General features: G+C 39.6%; 1 protein-coding gene across 3 annotated transcripts in view; it reads left to right on the top strand.

The window, feature by feature from the left end:
- Nucleotides 1-3,887: 3,887 nt before the first annotated feature.
- The window catches only part of LOC108528882 (bifunctional heparan sulfate N-deacetylase/N-sulfotransferase 3), a 220,154-nt gene continuing 204,449 nt past the window's right edge, over nucleotides 3,888-19,592 (top strand). Inside the window, exon 1 of one of the 3 annotated variants that reach the window (XM_017870890.1) lies at nucleotides 3,888-3,965. The gene's annotated coding sequence lies outside the window, so the exon portion shown is untranslated. Of the gene's footprint in view, nucleotides 3,966-4,389; nucleotides 4,652-19,592 lie in introns of those variants that run through there. The other 2 variants (XM_017870889.1, XM_017870891.1) reach the window with 2 other exon arrangements.

The following is a 19,592-nucleotide window of genomic DNA, read 5'->3' as shown; positions in this document are numbered from 1 at the left end:
TTTTTTTTTTTTTTTTTTTTTTTTTTTTTTTTTTTTTTTTTTTTTTTTTTTTTTTTTTTTTTTTGAGATGGAGCCTAGCTCGGCTGCCCAGGCTGGAGTGCAGTGGTACAATCTTGGCTTACTGCAACCACCGTATCCCGGTTTCAAGCGATTCTCCCATCTCAGCCCCCTGAGTAGCTGGGATTAGAGGCTCTGCCATCATGCCTGGGTAATTTTTGTATTTACTGGAGACAGGGTTTCACTATGTTGGCCAGACTGGTCTTGAACTCCTGACCTCAGGTGATCCACCCGCATCGGCCTCCCAAAATGCTAGGATTACAGGTGCAAGCCACCCCGCCCGGCCCTTTTTAATGATTTCTATAGGGTATTAATGACCAGCAGATGCTTCCTTTTGTGTCTGAAGCTGGGATTCTAATAAAAATATTTTATATTGTCTCAAGGCTTCTCAGAGTTTAGCAGAAGTCTGAGCCTCTTCCATTTTTTGAGATTCTCAGTATTTATGTAAATAGTAATAACAGAAATGCCAAGAGTGGTTACAAAAACTATAGTATATCCCAAACGGCTAAACTAAACATAATCCATTTATCCTATTAAAAAATATTGCAGAAGTTCAGGCCGGCCACCGTGGCTCATGCCTGTAATCCTAGCACTTTGGGAGGTCGAGATGGATGGATTGCCTGAGCTCAGGAGTTCAAGACCAATCTGGGTGACACTCTGAAACCCCGTCTCTACTAAAATACAAAAAATTAGCTGGACATGGCGGCATGTGCCTGTAATCCCAGCTACTCAGGAGGCTGAAACAAGAGAATCGCTTGAACCCGGGAGGCAGACGTTGCAGTGATCCGAGATCTTGCTACTACACTCCAACCTGGGCAACAGAGTGAGACTCCATCTCACAAAAAATAGATAGATAGATAGATAGATAGATAGATAGATAGATAGATAGATAGATAGATGATAGATAGATAGAACAAGTTCATGTGGAGCTGACTCTATTTGAAGTGCTTCACAAATGTCTGGCCCTGAACCAGATGGCCTTCTCCACCTCTACTTGGGCACTGCCACAGTGTTAGACTAAATAGGAATATCTCTCTGGAGGAAAATTGTTTGCTGGCCTTAGTGTCCCTGGGTTAGGAACAGAAGATGGGAAGGGAGGACTACAGGGGGCAATAGTTGGCCGTGCTGTCTGTCTCTTCTTACCTCTCTGCTGGGCATGCAGCCCAGGAGTGAAAGGAAACATAGGCAACATATCAATCTTCCATTACACTGGCTTAGACGACATATGTGTGCAGATGAGGACTTCTCTAACAGAGCTATAAGATTTGAGGATCTCATAGGAAAAGATAGCATGACCCTAAGCTGTTTGTAATTCCAGATGGATGGTTGGAAGGAGCAGTAGCTGGTGAAGGTAGCAAATCTCCCAAAAGCAATGAGAAATTTGATTATGTCTCCTATCCAACTTAGCTGAAGAAAACCCCAAAATACAGTCACAAGAACAGTAAATATCTTATTTTGTAGAAGAAGTTTTCTGGTTTTTTGTTTTGTGCAGAGGAGGTAGAAAAGAAAAGGAAAAGTGAATACCATTTCTGAATCTGCCTACATTCCCTGAAACATTTAGGAATTTATGAATTCATGAATCTTGTCTATTCTCTGAAATCTTGTAGAAGAGCCTGACCTCCTATTGCTAAATCAATATAAGGGACTGAAGGGCAGAGAGTGGTGCTGCTTTTCTTTTTTCAATATTATTGTATTCCCAGAGCCATTTAGTAGGTGTGCAGTAATTTTTTTGATTACTAAAATGATGAATGCATGGCTGCTCGAAAGACAGGGCAGGCTCTCTCTCGGGTAAGGAGTACATAGAAAAATAAACGTAGGTTCTTAAAATTCTTGAAAGGCACAAGACTTCCAGGGGACACTCCAACTAAAAAATAAAATAAATAAAACTAATCTAATACATGTTACTTGGCCATCCTGACATTTCTGTGGGCTTCCAGGAGAAGCAATTGGTTCAGTCACTTCTGTAACCCCTCTATCACATATAACAAAAAGGATATATAACTCTCTGGCTTTAAAAAACAAATTCCAACTAACCCTTTCAGGACATTGGGTTCTAATTGAAGGCCTTGCATTACAAATCCAAATACTCTGATAAAGTTAATAAACAACCAGAATATTTAATTTCTGTATCATCATTTGGGTCTCTTTCGGTTTCAACGGACAGAAAATACAATCCAAGCTGCCTTAAGACAAAAGTGAATGTGGCCGGGAGTGGTGGCTCACGCCTGTAATCCCAGCACTTTGGGAGGCAGAGGCGGGCGGATCACGAGGTCAAGAGATCGAGACCATCCTGGCTAACATGGTGAAACCCTGCCTCTACCAAAAATACAAAAAATTAGCCAGGCATAGTGGCCGGCGCCTGTAGTCCCAGCTGTACTCCGGAGGCTGAGGCAGGAGAATGGTGTGAACCCGAGAGGCAGAGCTTGCAGTGAGCTGAGATTGCGCCACTGCACTCCAGCCTGGGCGACAGAGCGAGACTCTGTCTCAAAAAAAAAAAAAAAAAAAAAAAAAAGTTAATGTATTTGTTTATGAATGAAAATATCCAGAGATAGAACTTATTACAGCCATAGCTCGATTCCAAGCTCGAAAATCTCCATCTGGGTTTCACTTTTCTCCCACTCCCAGGTCTGCCTTCCTGAGAATCAGCTTTATTTTCAGACTTCTCATGGAAACACGAGAAGCTCTAAGCTCACATCTTCATTTTGCAAAGTCCAGTAGAAAAGAGTCTACTTCCTCAAGGGAAGGGAAAAAAAGTAAAAAAGTCCCAGAATGGTGGTTTTGTCTCTGACTGGCCAGACTTGGGTTACATACCCACTCATGCTACCAGGACATAAAGCTACCACTGGCCAGACCTGAGCTGTGAATCTACCTGCGAGTCAGAGCAGCGGCTGACATCACCTAAAGAAATTGGGCTGCGGGGTGGGATCAAGTTGTTGGATCTTCCAAAATAAACTGGGGTACTGTTTCAACAAGAGTGAGTGTTGGGAAGCAAAACCACAAATGGCCAATACAAAGTATCATTAGTAGACCCACTTAATAAAATTCACATGTTAGTGGAACCAAATGAAATTTTTAAAAATATATATCATTCGATTCAGACTTCTACTCATACTATAGTTCTGGAGAGGGTAACCTCACACCTTGAATCCAAAATCTCTCTTCAGTTGCTGGCCTTCCACTTGTCTTCAGGAGCTGGAAGACATGGCCTTTGAAAAAAACTGGAGAACAGAGGAAACTCTTGCAGCCTCGCAGCCGCCCTGTGTCCAGTGCCAACCGCAGGAGCGCGACAGGAGGGGACCGCGCGGCTGCGCCCCACCCTTCCAGCGTCGCCTCGGGGACTCGCACCCCTTTCCCTGGCCGCACAAGACGTTTCATCCTTGGCGGCCGCCGCCAACTCGCCGGGAGGGGCGGTCGGAACTGGCAGGCCGGGGCGGAACCCCCGGGGTCTCCTTGTCCAGGCCCGGGCAGCCAGTTCCGCAGGGCCGGTCCGGGCGGGAGCCCGGCCGATGGAGGCGGCTCGCGTCCTCAGCTCCCGCTCCCTCCCCTTCCCCGGGGTGGGCGCGCGCGGCCCGGGAGCTGGGAGGCGGCGGCTCCCGCCCCGGGAGGCGGTGGCGAGGGCGGCGGCGGCGGCGCGGCCGGGCGGGTCCCGGGACCGCTGTTCTCCAGCGCAGGAGTCCCCGGCGCGCCGACTGCTCTCGCCCCGCAGCCGCTGCCCGAGCAGCCGGAGTAGCCACCAGCTGTGTCCGCGGAGATCCAGGTCGCGGAGGGGAGGGGTCTCCCGCTCGTCGTCCCCGCCGGACCCCGGGCACCGCGTAGCACCTGAGAGCCACCCAGACGCGGGGCCCTGGGGAGCGGCTGAGGTCGAAGACCTGAGGGAAGGAGGAGCCCGCGGACGGCTGTAGCCCCAGGTAATCTCCATGGAGGACGGGGCCGGTCTTCTCCTCGCCCAGAAACCCGAGCCGGGCGCCTTGGAATGCGGACTCCAGAGGCGGCACCTCGACCAGACAAGTTTCTCGCGGCTTGGAATGAGGGAGTCGTGAAACCGACCCTCGTTTTATTTAACCAGCTTTTTTTTCTCCTGTTTTAAATAAGTTTATTTAGACAATGGAAAGAAAAAAACAAACATCCTCTTGAGTGACTGTGGGTTAGTAAATATAATCCTCAAAGTTTTTCATGGTGTGGTTATTTGCTTGCGCATATTTATTAACCTGTTAACTCTTCCGCTAGTCAGAAAATTGACATGTAAAATATTCTTTGAGGAACGTTTCAAGTTTGCTGTTGTATTCGGGCATCCTGTTATTTATCAGCTTAGCTAGCATCTGTCTTCCCCCGAAGTGGTACCAAAGCCGGTCCCTTGGCGACGGATCTTGCATGTGACACTCTTGCCCTCTAGTGCCTCACCAGCTTGGTAGCAGTTTGATGGCTAATATTAATAAGATGTTACATAACATGAGAGTACTGGGCCAGGACTGGTGTTGCTGCCACTTGTAAAGTCAAAAAGCCTGAGCCGATGGTAGCGAGTGGTACTGTTTCCGTTTCTTTTCCATCTATTGCAACTTTCTCAAGCATTTTCAGCTCTGAACTTTAATTCCAGGTAAGTGTATTTATTTATTTATACTGTGCATTAATGCCTCACTCAAAAATGTAGGGGCTTTTAAGAGATAACAACTTTGTTTTCAAATAATCTAAAAATTTCAAGATTGAACAAGTGCCTCATTTTATTCTTGAAGAAGAAATATAGAGCATTTTGATTAAGTGAAACAAAGGACCATCTCATTCAGGGATGATTGTAAAGCTTCCCTTTCGTAAGATTACAGTACTAAAGAGATGACCTCTTGTAATTGTTTAAGATATTCACCAGCTTATAATGATTCTGAAGTAGATTTGTTGAACAGATCACATGTCTGTTGCTTTGACAGAATTTTGTAAGGAACATCAGAAACTTAAAACTAAGCTACCTGCCTATCTATACAGTAATGATCCTCAAAAGGCTTTCTATTTGATGCAGTTTATAGATATTATTTAAAACTATACAATTAATAAAATTAAATGAAAATGGAAAGAATCACTCTAGGTATCAAACATACAGAAATTTTAAATATAAAGAAAATAGATATATCTTCTATTTAATATATCCATTTTGTGGGGGCAAGTAAAAGCAGAGTGACATCTTTAAAGGGTTTACTCAGATCCTTTTTCAAATAGTTTTTCTAATAGCTGGATGNTTTTTTTTTTTTTTTTTTTTTTTTTTTTTGCCCTTAGAAAATATCATGTTATCAACTACTGAGCAATGCTGTTCACCACCAGAGAGCAGAATGATATGGCAGAGAAACTCTAGAATATCCGATATTCAGCTGAAGGGATTTTTTCCCCCCTTTTTCTTCATCCATAGCCTCCTATCAATATTATATTTGAGATGGAGATTTCAAATATAAGTTTGAAAGAGGCTCCTTTTTAAAATGGTACTGAACATAAAAAGAGGCTTGCCTAAGATAAGCTCTTTTTATTTTAATTTCTCTGGTTAACACAGTATCTTCCATTTCTAATTTTGTTATCGTTTTTCTTTATCATCTTGATGGTAAAACAGAAGATTTGTTTCTTTGTGTAAATAATGTTAATTATAAGCTTGTCACATGAGTTAATTTTCTTCATAGTCTTTAAAATGAAGGATCCTCACATTACTAAAATGTTTTAGATAAAATAAAACTTATCTCTTTCTGGAGATATTTATTATAGTTTAGTTTGGTGGAGTTATATATGCCTTCTCTTTTAATTAATTTTCTTGAGAAAAGCATTATTTCTGAACATTGCAGCAAATATTAATTTTTGGTGTAACTGAAAAGTTTGTTAAAAAATATGTAGTAGAAGAGATAAGCAGGCATTGGAGGTTCTTTTTCTAAGCCATATGTTCTGCTAAAGAAGTTATTATAAGCTAAAATGTAAATATTTAATTGTCTACCCATCATTTCAAAATTTTAAAGCTGTAAAGAAATTACAATTCTTTTCTTTTCATCTTGGGACTCTGATTATATGACTTCCTTGAAACCTGGTTGAGTTTCAGCTGCTTTTGGTGATTAGAGTCAATTTTAAACTTAAATGTGCATTTGTTAAGATGCAAAATATATTTTTTAAAACTACATATAAATACTTTGCGATTTATATACACTATAAAATCAGGGAAATTAAATTAAGGATAAAAACACTATTCTCAACTAAATGAATGACTTGAATTTCTAATTGCTTCACAGTTCAGACAGTAAGGGAAAACAGTGGAAGTTTACTTTCCCTGTGCTATGTCTATTATAAATGAGCGTTCATACTGAAATGCATGAACTCTGAACACCTGTCCAGATTAGGGAATACTGCCAGGCCACAAAAGTAACGACCTACATTATAAAGATAATTAGTCTGAACAATGCTCAGAACTATTTTATGACTGAAGTTTCTCTTAGACTAGTAAAGGGTGATTTTAATATTTCTTTGTTTGTTTGTTTATAGTAAAAAACTATACTCTTAGATACCTGGATATCACAATGAGTGACTTATTCTTTCACGTTACTCTAAACATTTTCATTGATTTCATGTAAGTTATAGGACAAGAAAAAAAAGTAGTCAGGACCTACTACAATTAATTAATGTCTGTAATAAATTATTTCCCAAAATCTTCTACAAATTACTGAGGGCTATAATTCTTGATTATCTGTTGCCAAATAAGAGCTTAAAAATAAATTATTGCAGTCCTATCCTAAAACTTTTAAGCATCTCAATGGTGAGTATCCATTTTACATACATTTCATTGCTGAATGCTTTTGTTTCATTCAAGTATTTGAAAATAACACAAAAGTAGACCTAAATTCTAGGTCTGGCTCTGCCAAGAGAGGAGTGGCCTTGAACAGCTCCCTTGCTGGCTCTGGGGCTTGATTTCTTCACCTGAAAAACGAGGATTCCAGAGACCCTTTTTTATCCTATTTGTTCAACATTTTAGAAATTGCTCTGGAGGACAGAATGAAGACAGATGAGAAAACATCAGTGAATAATACAAAGTTTAACTTGATGATAAGTACTACCGTCTAGATTTTTGGTAGTAGGGATGTTACAGTTTATACTCGCAGAATGGTTACCTTGTACCAGGCCCTGTTCTACTTTACACATTAATTTTTAGCTCATATAACCTTCACAAAGTTTATTTAAGGTAAATATTATTCCTACTTCACCAATGAGGAAATTGAGGCACTGAGAGGTTACCTACCTGCCTAAGATCACATCCCTGGAAAGTGGTGAAGCTGGTATTCAGTTTGAGTCTGGCTCCAGCACACATTCCTTTAACCATTATACTACATTGTCTCTCTATAGGCTTCAAATATTTATTCTTGATATGCCTCTTGATGTAACAGAGGCAATCCATATACCACTCCAACAATTTCCACCACTTCCGTTACATATGAAATGCTCATTCATTCACCCAGAAGGTATTTACTAAGCATCTACTTTTGCGCCGTCCACAGGACAATTAAACGTGGTGCCTTCCCTAGTTAAGTATATATGGTCTAGTTCAGGTGATTTCTTTGTCCTCTTTTGCTACCCCTGTTAGGTTGAGTCTCACTTGTTCCAAAAGGTGCCCAAGGTAACAGAAGAATAATTTACCTGACTCCTTTCTTGATGTGTCCATAGAATAGAAAGTAATAGAAACTTCAACCTCCTCAAGACTCCCTATATCATATTTGTCTCTACTCTGTTTGCATCATCTTCTCTCTGCAGATTGGCTGTCTTTCCTTCTCTGGTTCATGTAACCTGCCCTAAAACATAGCCAACACTGATCTGTAACTTTACATCTTATGGTCCAGGCAACCAGTGAGAGGCCAGGTTAACACTCTCTTGTTCCCATGAGTCTAATGAAGGACAAATAAAAGGTTCGGATTAGACCCTAAAAGCTGCATTGTCAGCACTCATATATGTCATATGTGAGCATGTGTGACAGAATATGTCAGCATGTTTTGATGCATGCATTCTGGTCCAATCTTAGAAGGTAAAGGCAGACATTTTTCCCCCGTTCAGTCATATAGGGCAGAATCAACAGCAAACAGCAGTGGGGTGGTTTTCTTCTCTTGCATCACTGGATGGCATAACACTGAGGGAGGTGAATAAAATATATTCTTCCCTTCATAATTTCTAATACAAAGACGGAGGGAGAATAACAATAGAAAGTCATTTTCCATTTAATGTACCAAACAAAGCTAATGTCCTCAAGTGCAGCTTTTCTCCCATCCATCTTTTAAAAATTACAGTACTAGAGACGGAGTGTATTCTTGGTCATACTCCATGTAAATCAGCTTCTTACTTGCCTACCACAGCAGGGTTTAATTAACATGACACAATTTCACACATTCTTTCCCGAAGAAAAGCTTGCTCTTGTCAATTTTTAATATTATTACTAAATTACTTTTAGCAAATCCATGTATTTGAGGCCTCCCACTGCATCTTTCGACATTATAAAATATAGTTTTATAATTCATTCCTTTTTTCAGAAAAAGGAATATTGTTCAAGATCTTTTAAATATCTTTCATTTATGTTAGAACCTGAAGCTCTTTAGTTATTAATACTCATTTTCCAGATGGTAATCTTTTTTCACTTTTCTTGTACTGCCAACTTTAACACGATTCTATTTCATTTAGAAATTGATTTTTACTTTGGGATGATGGTGGGTGTTAGTGGAAGAGAAAAGATAGGTTACATTGACAAGCAGGCACTTCCCCTTGCAGATATTGCAATACTTTGCAAAATATATGTTTGTATATATTGAGTTCTTTCACTATGTTATGGAATTGTCTGTGATTCCAAAAACTAATTGCTTCCTCTGCCTTTTGTTAATGGTAAATAATTAATGGCTAATATTTGCTTGGTGGAGTCTTTTTAAAAACAGATGCATTGCACAGCAACTGTATTCACGCTGAATTCTGAAAAATCTCAGAATGGAAAAAATAAGTAGTTGAGTAAATTTCGGTGAAAAGCACATCCTGGATATGCCTGATTTATGGTTCTGATCAAGGTGGTCACTGCTATTCGCAATGTTTATATTATCGCCTTGACTGTTTGAGGCCAGTGTGATTGATGAAGGTAGCCGTTCATGCAAGATGGTTTGACTTAAATATTGCCCTAGTTTGTGAGTGCCAGCTGCTGTTTGTAAAATTTAGTAGAGGCCTTTTTCACTCATTCAACAAATATTCAATAGGCTGTTCTCACTAAGCACTCTATTAGACATTAAAAATACAGAAATGAACAGGACGAGTACTTACAGATGCTTCCAAGCTATGGAGAAAAATTGCGTAACTAATTATAACAGAAAATCACATAACTAATTATAACTTTGGAACACATAACAGAGGTAAAGTAGAGAGTGATGTGAGAATGTGTACCAGGGAGGCCTGATGGATCAGGCGGATCAGGGAAGACTTTTGTGAGGCAGGGATATTTATACTTAGAACCATAGGATTTGGAAGATGAAACCAGATGGGGAAGTGAAGAAAAAACTTTCAGACAAAGGTAACAGCATGTAGAAAGACCCCGAGACAGAAAAGAGATTATCTCTTTTGGGAACTGAAAGAGGACCCACTTGCCTGGAACTTAGAAGGGAGAGCATCATGTAACTAGGCCTGAAAGATAAAAGTGGGAAGCATCCCACACAAGGTCTTGCGGGACATGTACAAGAATATGAATTTTAACCAGCAAGTGAAATAAGCAGTCATTGACAGGATCTCAGCTGGAAAGAAGCAACAGATATCCACTTTGATGCTGCATTGAGAAAATGGTAGAAGGAGCCAAGAACATTTGTGGTGAGATTAGTTGCTGCAAGTAAAAGAAAGTGTTAAGGATGCACGTAGGTGATTGTGGGACCATGAGGACGGTTTTAGCGGAAAGATCATACATTCAGTTTTAGATAGGTTAAGTTTGCTTGTGACATGATTCTAGTGGAGCCAAATAGTGGCTGGAATATAATAAGAAAGGGCACAGTCGATGTGAGTTGTTGTTGTTATTATATCAAGTTGATAGTTGAATATAAAATCCTAGAGCTTAGAGGAAGGAGGTCTGAGTTACGAATGAACATTCGGAATTTACTGGAGTGTAGATGGTAATGAAAACCAAGAAGTATATTAGCTCATCTAAGGGAAGGGGGAGGGGTGAAAAGAAGCCCAAGGACATGGTGCTGGTTATGCCTCTGATCGAGCCTTTATTTGTTCTAAGATCCATCTGACTTTAGATCTCTGCACTAAGGGTGGGCTTATATTCTTCCCACAACTCTACTTAAGCTAAAATGCTCATAGCTGTCCCTTTATGAACGCTTAGTGTATGAAATGTCATTGGTCATCTTCAGGATATTTACCTCATTTCCTGTGATATTTCTACTATCATCATCATAGCAGATAAATTTTGTTTGTTGACTGTATGTGCCAAACACTATTATAAGAGTTTGATTTTTGTTGTTGCTGTTTTTGAGACAGGATTTTACTCTGTCGCCCAGGCTGGAGTGCAGTGGTATGATAATGGCTCACTGTAGCCTCCACCTCCCAAGCTCAAGCGATCCAACCACTTCAGCCTCCCAAGTAGCTGGGACCAGCTGCCACCATATCTGACATATATATGTCTGAATATATATATATATATGTATTTATATATAATATTGCATTTTTTTGTAGAGATGAGGTTTCGCTGTGTTGCCCAGGCTGGTCTCCACCCCTGAGCTCAAGTGACCTGCCCACCGCAGCCTCCCCTTGTGCTGGGATTATAGGGGTGAGCCACTGCACCCAGCCTCTAAGAGCTTTAACCCTCATTAAAATCCCCTTAGGAGATATCACAGTAGCTCATTTTCTTAGAAGGAAACTGCAGCATCTAAAGATAATAGCTGCCCAATATGCATTTCCTACTTGTTCCTAGCATGGAAGGATTGCGTTGCAGTTATCTCCCCAGGCGTATGGCATCTTTGATGCAGGCTGTTGGAGTTCATATTTCAGTTCTACCTCTACTAGCTGTGACATCATGGGCAGGTTACTTCGCCTCTAAAGGGTCCAACACAATTTCAGTACTTATGTAAGTGTTTATTAATATTAGCTGCATTACTATTGTTATTCTGTATCTTCCCATCTCATATTATTTCCTTCAGGGTGCCTTATAGGAAATCTTGATGATGTAGTGACATTTATAACTTATTCAACCTTGTAACTTTCTTGAACCTAACTATTTCAGAATGCCTAAGTGATTCATTGATTTTCAAAATTTAGAATAGTTTCTTGATCACTCAGCATAGTCCTTATCATAGGTTGAATATGGAGCAGAATTCAATTACAACTGTCAGGTCTGTACTGCTGATCAAGACAATTGTGTCCATGGGAACTCTCTCACGTGCAGGCTAGTATGCTTGTTCTGTACTTATTCAGAGTACCCTACTGACCATGCAGAAGTCTTCAATTTTCTATGTATTTTTTGAAAGCATTTCAAGAACACATTCATCACTATACTGAAATGTTTACATGTTGATCTTGTTGGCTTTTAAAAGTATTTTCATCTTATTTCTTTTTAAAAGATTGGAAAAGTTACTGGGAAAAATATATGAGCCCTATGCCCTTGGAAATTTCAGTCTAACAAGGAAGACAGACATTAGACAAATAATATTGTTAATATTTCATAAGAGTTATGATGAAGTCTCCAAAGGGAGCCTGGTCTAAAGAGGAAGAATAGAGTTGGTCAGTAAAGGCTTTCCTGAGGAATTGGGTTTTTGTAGCACATTCAGATGTGCCTGTAACCTGTCAATTCCAAAGATTTTCTTGACTTTTTTATTTGTCTACATCCAACTATTTTATATAACATTGTGATTTTGTTATCTAATCATGTATAACTTAGTCCATCTATCTATGTGAATCTGAAGTGTTCATCACTGAGTCAAGCCAATTTCCCCTCTTAGTTTTATGTTTCTATTATACTGGCATCTTTATCTTCTAGTCCCCAAGCCTGCTACCTCCCCCAACCATAATTTAACGGTAAGCATGTTCTTTTCTTCTTTCCTCCCATATATCTCTCATTTCCATTCTCTCTCAAAACCACCTTAGTCTGGACCTATACTACCTCACACATGGATTACAGCAGCAGCCTCTTAGCTGAGACTGTCTTGACTCTGCCTCCTTCTTCACTCTGCACAGTGTGGCATGTGCTCTCTCTGTTCATATTACTGCTGTTCATCATTCTGGGTGTCACTACTACACTAATCATCTGTAAACACTATCTTTATCAAATCCCTCTGTTCAAATGCACCCAGTGCTTTTTATTTTCAAGTTCATACCCTCGTACTTCACAATCACTTCCAAGGACTTTCATTAATCTGCAGCACTCTTTTAATCAAATATTATTTCCATTTTCAACCCAAAACATAGTATCCTATATTTTAGTTAATTTCACTCTGAGCTAAGCACATTGTAACCATTTCATTTCTTCAACCTGCCAGGGAGTTTTGCCTGGCATGTTGTCCCCATCCTCATATCCAAACCCAGTGCATCATGACATGTCACTTTCAAGCACCATGTCTCTTAGAAACTGTCACTGACTTTACTAAGCTTCACTAATCTCTCTCTCTCTCTCTGTGTGTGTCTGTCTCTCTCTCTCTTCTGAAACCTGTAACAGATAGTCTATACTGCATAAATCACTATTTATTATGTACAACATACTGTTGGCTGCTGTTTCACAAGTCTCATTTCCCTTAATAGAGTCCATTCTCTAGGGGAAAGAATTATTCCTAATATCCTAATATACTTCTGTGGTGTCCACAGTACTTACTACAGCACTAATTCCAAAGTAGGTGATCACCAATTGTATAATGATAATTATTTTTGGTGGTTGAAGGTTTTATATACCATAGATATTATGCTATTAAATTTATCCCACGTTGGGATGCTATGATTATATTAACTTAACATTGAATGTGATAGTTATTTGTAACTTCAAAAGATAAGTTAAAGCATTAGAATAAAGTAAAAGTGTCAAATTAACCTACAGGAGTAAGATGCCATTGTATTCCATTAATTCCACAAAAAGTCATTGCTCCTGGTACAAGTGGTGCAATGATAGACAAAAGAAAGGTATTATCTCAACCCTCTTGGAGCTTCCAGGCATACAGAGAGGCTGACTTTAAACAAAATTTTAATTATGGCAATAAGTACAAAGGAGATGTTCTTTTCACAAAGACCATGTATACCCACTGGTCTTATCAAGTTTGGAAAGTCAGAGAAGGCACCACAGGGCAATTGTGGCGAGGAGCTTAATTTTCCATATTCACCCATCTGCATGATGCCTCAAAAGTGAAGGGCTCAGGTGAAGTCTGTACCTTTGCCTCTGCCTACTGCTATGGTGCCACCTTCCACAGGAGGAGTGACAGCAAAGGTTCAGTCCATCCTGAAGTTTTCAGAGCTAGCAGAAACATGGAAGAGAATGGGAAGTAGCTGTCCTTGGATGAGCTTGTAGTATGAATAGAAAGCTCTAAGAATCTGCACCAGAGACTGAAGTTGGCATGGCAAAGTGAGATATGCAATTGAAAAAGGTTTGCAGAAAACAGGAGGATTTTAATGTATGCATTTAAACATGTTAGACCAATTCCTCAGGGACATGCACTGGAATTTTCTTTAGCTTCAGAAGGAAACTTGAAGAGTATAATGGAAAAGAAATGTCCTTCAGCATTTTATAATGGCTAACAGACAAGGTAACTTTGATAGATTCCTAATATCTGTCCTAAAGAGTGAGAGCATACACTCCTCACCACTCTGCCTCATCACAGATAAGAATTGCATAAGTTACATGCCTTTCACTTTTGACAAAGGGAGCAAATTATAAAACGCTGCTATCTAAAATGGAAAATGTAGCAATACATTTTATATCTAGTCAAAAACACTTCACAGGTAAAATTGAAACACAGAAATGGGAAGATATGAGATTTTGTATTCTGCTGTTATGCTCCAGAATATTATAGTCATAAGTATGTACATAACTTTAAAAGTGCAATTACTTATCAAAATGAAATAACTATAATTACAATGAAAACTCTGTTGTCCAGGTAAATTTTTATTTGCTTAAATATCATCTGTACCTATACCAGAACACTTAAAAGAGACCTTACATGGCATGCCAAGTTCCCATCCCCCTTTCTTTGAAGTGTTTGTAAGATTTGTCCCTTCCCTACAATTCTCCCTCACCTATGATGATTAGCAGTTTACGACTACATTGTGAGAAATGAGACTGCACTGGCCTGCCAGATCAACTCTCTAAGATTGCTCTATGATATTCTCCATGTTATTAATTCTTGTCCCAGAAAAATCTGTTATGTTATCCCCCTAATCAAGAAAAGTTGTGTGTCTCTAACAGAATACCACAGACTGGGTAATTTATAAATATTAACAATTTATATGGCTCACAGTTCTGGAGATTTGGAAGTCTGAGAGCATGGTGCTGGCATCTGGTGAGGGTCTTCTTACTGTGTCATCTCATGGTAGAAGGTTGAAGGGCAGACAGCATGCACAAAGGGGCAAGAGAGCAAGAGCCAGCCAAACTTGCTTTTATGACACTCTTGAGATAAGTAACCCACTCCCAAGATAATGACATTTATCTATTCATTAGGGAGGACCCCTCATGACCTACTCACCTCTTCTGAGGTCTCACCTCCCAACTCTGTTGCATTGGGAATTAAATTTCCAGCACACAAACTTTGGGGGATACATACAAACCATAAGACCTCCCTACAGACTTTCACAACCTCTATACTCTCAAGTCTTATCATAATCTGGGTTACCCATACATAGTCAAATTTATTTTTTAAGTATTTCTCACTCTTTCCTCCCACTCGTTATTTATGATCCTTACCCAATTTTGTGCTCATTCCTGCCTGTGTAACATTCCCTCTATCTCAAATGTCTGTTCAAATTACTCCCATCCTTCAAGGCTCTACCCAAGTCCTACTCCACAGTACAGCCTCCCTATCCCCTGGAGCATTCCACAGACTCCCTCACTTGCCAGGGTCTCTTTCTTCTCTCATCCTGTTATAGTCATTGTCTGTAATCCACAACCCTCATATTATTATCATTCTTGTCACTATCTCTGCTTTATAATTTAGAACATTTTAAATAAATTCAGTCTGCTGAACATTTATATTTTAAATAGTAGGACAGCTACCCCATAAATATTTGAATGCATGACATATATACCCTAAATATTTTAAGGAATGTTGTACAATATATAATTTAAAAGATAAATAACACATTTATCTTGTAAATATAATATCCTATAAATATCCTACAATTCTATTCTAAAATATTATGTTATTCATAAAGATAAACATATTGTTCAAAATATTGTTCATTGTTTATGTCATAGAATTTTGGAACTAGAATGTTATTGGTGATCATTTATTCTAACTTCATCCTTGGTACAGGGGCCCAAATGACACAATGAATAAGAAGCAGATGTGCAGTAGGCTCTAATCTTATGGCAAACACTAAATACAGTATTTTTCACCTGTGCTTATTGTTGTACCAGCTAGCTTTTAGCCTGCCTTATGTACAGTCACAAGACCTATCTTAATTTTTTTATATTCCATTATAATTTCTTGTAAAGTTCCAGGACCATAAAACTCTAATAAGCTTTTGCTCTAAGAAGCACCCAGTAATTCCACAGGGGGAAGGCAAGATGGCCAACTAGATGCAGCAAAGAAGTGCTACTCCCACAGAGAAAAACCAAGGGTTTGAGTAAATCAACATAATTTGGACAGATCTCAAGAGAGAAAATGCTTAGATGGAGATGTAATGTAGATGCTGAAGCTGAGAAGGGAGAAGGCAGGCACAGGGTACTGGAATGCGGGGGCTAGTCCCTGGCCCTGAACAACTCCTGGGGGATAGGTTCATGATGGGACTGAGGGACTGCCCACCTTCACCATGGGCCTATGGGATCTTGGCTTAGAGGGCCTCACATCCCCATGGACATTTGATCTGACAAGGGGATCTGATTGCAGAGTAGAGAAAGACAGAGCTTCAACCAGCATGGAACAGGGGCCTTTGTACATGGTGCAGCTCTGGCAGAACATGGTAATAGGCGTCCATAACTCAGGTCTCCCCATCTCCCTCCAGAAACCTCTAGCCGCAGCTGACCACTGGGCCAGAAGAAAGTAGAGCTGACTTCCCTGTGGAACTGGGTCATGTTTGTTCTGCAGGCCTTCCAGCCTGCTGGCCCCTCTCAGGGCCACACCCTAGCAACCCTGCAGGAACATATGCACAGTGCAGCTGCAGCCTCTGTTGCCCAGCCCGGGTGCCTTGCTCCACCCAATTATGTGTTCCTGGTGGCTTAGGAGCACTTTGGATTCCTCAGAGCACCCAGAATCCAATTCCAAGTGGCTGAAAGATGGAGCCCCAAGCCGATTAAAGTGCCCGAGGGCTGCAGCAGCCAGCTCAGTAATGCCAAGCCAAGTTCTGTGGCTGGCACTCAAGTGGGAGAGGAGCTCACACTCTCAAAGCACTGAGATGGGTGAGACGCCCATTCATGGGCTGAAGTGGGAGGGGCCATGCCTCCCTCCCCAGGACTGGCCAGGAAAGGCTGTCTCCCATCTACCTGCTGCAACTTCTGGCCAGGGAGTCCTGCAGCCCAGACCACCTAACAAAAGAAATGTAGACACAATGTCAGTGATCAGAGGGGCTCCCCCAAGTTCCAAGAGTGGACATAGTGAGGAGGTCACCTCTCTCCCTGCCCACTGCAGAGCATGGCTGCAAATGTGAGAAATACAGAGGAGCCACGCAGCTAGACAAGAGGCTATCTACTGCCTACTACTCTTCAGCATCGTCTACTGGATCCCAGCCCAAACTACAATGCCAAAAATATTTTGCTACTATACACTCCTGTGAAACCAAGAGCAAGAATTCAGCCACAAATAAAGGCCCTATAGAGAGGCTTGGGCATGTGAAAACATCCAGAAACAAATCCAACTGAAGTACTCAAATTACATCATTGTTAAAGAAACGCTGGACTTCTTAGATGCGAAAGAATCATGGTAAGAACTCTGGCAATCTGAAAAGTCAGAGTGTCTCCTTATCTCCAAATGAATCCACTAGCTCCCCAGCAGTGGTTCTCAACCAGTCTGAAATGACTGAAATGACAGACATAGAATTTAGAATCTGGATGGCAACAAAGGTTGAGATTCAGAAGAAAACTGAAACCCAATTCAAGGAATTTATTTATACTATCCAAGAGATGAAATAGGAAATATCCATTTTAAGAAAGAATCAAACTGAACTAGTAGACCTGAAAAATTTGGTATAAGAATTTCATAATACAATTAGAAGTATTAACAGCAGATTAGACCAAACTGAGAAAAGAACTTCAGAACTTGAAGACTGGATCTTTGGGCCAACTCAGTCAGACAAAACTAAAGAAAAATAGTTGTTAAAAATGAACAAAACCTCTGAGAAATATGGGTTATGTAAAGACACCAAATTTATTATTCATTGGCATCCTTGAGAGAGAAGGAGACAGAATACGCAAGTGGGAAAATATATTTGAGTATATAGTCCGTGAATATATTTCCCTAATCATACTAGAGAGGTTGAGTTGCAAATTCAAGAAATACAGAGAACCTAGGCTGCATACTACGTGAGATGACTATCCTTAAGGCACACAGTCATCAGATTCACCAAGGTCAATGCAAAAGAAAAAATCTTAAAGGCAGCTAGAGAGAAGAATGGTCAAGTCATGTACAGAGGGAACCCCATTAAGCTAGCAGCAGACCTTTCAGCAGAAACATTACAGCCAGATGAGATTGGGAGCCTATTTTTAGCATTTTAAAAAACAAAAATTCCAACCAAGAACTTCATATGGCACCAAACTAAGCTTCTTAGGAGAAAGAGATAGAAAATCCTTCTCAGACAAGCAGATGTTGAATGAATTCATTTCAACTAGACCAGCTTTACAAGAGGTTCTTAAGGGAATGCTGAACATGGAATTGAAAAGCAACACCTGCTACCACAAAAACACACTTAAGCACATAGCCTGCAAGCACTATAATCCACCTAGACAATCAAGTCTTCATAACAACCAGCTAACAACATGATGACAGGACCAAACTCTCACAGATCAATACTAATCCTGAATGTAAATGAGCTAAATGCCGCACTTAAAAGACACAGAGTGACAAGGTAGATAAAAGGACAAGACCCAACCATCTGCTGTCTTCATGAGACCAATTTCACATGTAATGGTACCCACAGGTGCAAAGTAAAAGGATGGAGAAAGATCTACCATACAAATGGAAAATACACAAAGATCAGGAGTGGCTATTCTTATATTAGATAAAACAAACTTCAAACCAGTAACAATTTAAAAAGACAAAGAAGGGCAATGCATGACGATAAAGAGTATAATCCAACAAGACTTAACTATCCAAATATATATACACCAAACATTGGAGCTCCTAGATTCATAAAACGAGTTCTTCTTCACTCACAGCAAAACTTAAGACAACTACACAATAATAATGAGAGACATCAACACCGCACTCACAATGTTAGACAGATATTCAAGGCAGAAAACTAATAAACTCTGGACTTAAACTTGTCACCTGACCAACTAGATCTAATAGATATCTACAGAACCACTCCACCCAACAACCACAAAATATACATCTTTCTCCTCTGCACATAAAACATATTCTAAGATTGACCACATGTTTGTTCATGAAGCAAGTCTCAATAAATTTTAAAAAACTGAGATCATACCAAGAACATTCACCAACCTCAGTGCAATTAAAGAAATCAATATCAAGAAGATCTCTCAAAACTACACAATTATATGGAAATTAAACATCTTGCTCCTGAATAACTCCTTGGTGAACATCAAAATTAAGGCCAAAATCAAAAAATTCTTTGAAATTAATGAAGACAGGGACACAACTTACCAATATCTCTGGGATGCAGCTAAGTTAGTGTGAAGAAGAAAGATTATAGCATTAAATGCCTTCATCAAGAAGTTAGAAAGATCTCAAATTAACAATCTACCTTTGTACCTAAAGGAACTAAAATAAAGGAACAAACATACCCCCACAGCTGGCAGAAAAAAATAAATAGCATTAAAGAAGAATTAAATGAAACTGAGATGCCAAAATCCATATAAAAGACCAATGAAACCAAGAGTTGGTTCTTAGAAAAAAATAAACAAGACTGATAGTCCACCAGCTAGAATAAGAAAGAAAAACAAAGAGAATATCCAAAAAAGAACAATCGAAAATGACAAAGATAATGTTACAACTAATCCCACAGAAACTGAAACATCCTTAAAGATACTATGAATATCTCTACTCACATGAATTAGAAAATCTACAGGAGATGGATACATTCCTGGAAACACAACCTCCCAAAACTGAATCATGAAGAGATTGAAACTCTGAAAAGACCAATATCAAGCTCTGAAATTCAATCAGAAAAAAAAAAAAAAAAAAAAAAAAAAAAAAAAAAAAAAAAAAAAAAAA

Source organism: Rhinopithecus bieti, unplaced genomic scaffold (genome assembly GCF_001698545.2).
Source record: "Rhinopithecus bieti isolate Rb0 unplaced genomic scaffold, ASM169854v2 scaffold_5846, whole genome shotgun sequence".
Lineage (NCBI taxonomy): Eukaryota > Metazoa > Chordata > Mammalia > Primates > Cercopithecidae > Rhinopithecus > Rhinopithecus bieti.
This window is presented reverse-complemented; position numbering and strand designations above follow the sequence as displayed.